The following is a 1,203-nucleotide window of genomic DNA, read 5'->3' as shown; positions in this document are numbered from 1 at the left end:
TGTCGGACTGCTGACAGTGACGGGAGGAATCCAGGCTCAGTTCCCCATCTTTTCTGAAAGAGAAATTCTGCAGTGCGTTCGTGAGTTATTCAGAACATAGGTTGCTGCAGACTGGATGTTGGAGTGTGACGGAAGAAGTTGTTCTCCTTGAGGACATCCGGCTCTGATCGATACATGTTTATCCTTGGAAATTTCTCTTTTCCGTGCCAATCGTGTTACGGAGATTTCTCGCCCTAGGCAGCAGATGCACTGTTTGTTTATCTAAAAAGTGAGCTCTGTTTTCCTCTTTGCATGATCAGGTATCAGCCCGCTCGTCGACAAGATCGACGACCCTGACATGGCCGACCAAAAGTATGCTGGACGACGCTTGCAGGGAGGCCGGATTCTTCTATGTGGTAACCGCTCGTTCAACTTTGTGATGCCAAGTAATTTGGACCTGTAAGCAAACTATGTATACTAACTTTTATGTTGTTGTGGTATCTCAACTAAACATGGAAATAAACAGCATCAACAGTTTACAAACAAAATACTGTGCTGTCACCAGTAGTAGAGTGTAAAATACTGTGTGTGTGTGTGTGTGTGTGTCATGTTCAGTTGTTGTGTGCAGCTGGTCTTTCCCCTTCTGTTTTATGAGCAAAACTGGTTCTAGATGCTGCTCAACTCATCTGTTGAGTCCTAATTAACCATGCCAAATGATGAATGTGTATTATCAACAGAAAGGCCATGGGATTTTGGACTCGCTAATGATGGAAGTCAGGGACGTCACATGCATGTTCTTTCAGCTCCCTCGTGAGGAAAAACTGAAGATCAAAACGACTCCTCAAAGTGGTTATAGGTGTGATATCTAAATAAAAACTTAGCTTTTCTTGTAGCTTGTTGTTTGGTCCTTGGAAAACCACTACATATGTAAATGAACTTTCTTATGGTCTATAGTCACAGGATATCAGAGAGTGGGAGAAAATGTTACCAAGGGTAAACCTGATACGCACGAAGCAATTGATGTAAGTTTACATCTGTCTCTGAATTTCTTGTCATGATTGTTTAAATTATTCTGTTTTTTTAGCTAAACCATTAGAACAAAAAATTGCAGTGCTACACACCTATAGAACCGGGCAGATATGGTGATCTTGCTAAACTAATGGAAGGATCTAATTTGTGTGTTTTCAACTTCCTTTCTCTGTTCTTCTTTAGGGGTCCCTTCTC

General features: G+C 41.6%; 1 pseudogene; it reads left to right on the top strand.

Moving 5' to 3' along the window:
• Positions 1-299: 299 nt before the first annotated feature.
• On the top strand, positions 300-1,155 carry LOC119344346 (annotated as a pseudogene).
• Positions 1,156-1,203: the final 48 nt, after the last annotated feature.

The sequence above is a fragment of the Triticum dicoccoides genome, unplaced genomic scaffold, assembly GCF_002162155.2.
Source record: "Triticum dicoccoides isolate Atlit2015 ecotype Zavitan unplaced genomic scaffold, WEW_v2.0 scaffold165268, whole genome shotgun sequence".
NCBI lineage: Eukaryota > Viridiplantae > Streptophyta > Magnoliopsida > Poales > Poaceae > Triticum > Triticum dicoccoides.
This window is presented reverse-complemented; position numbering and strand designations above follow the sequence as displayed.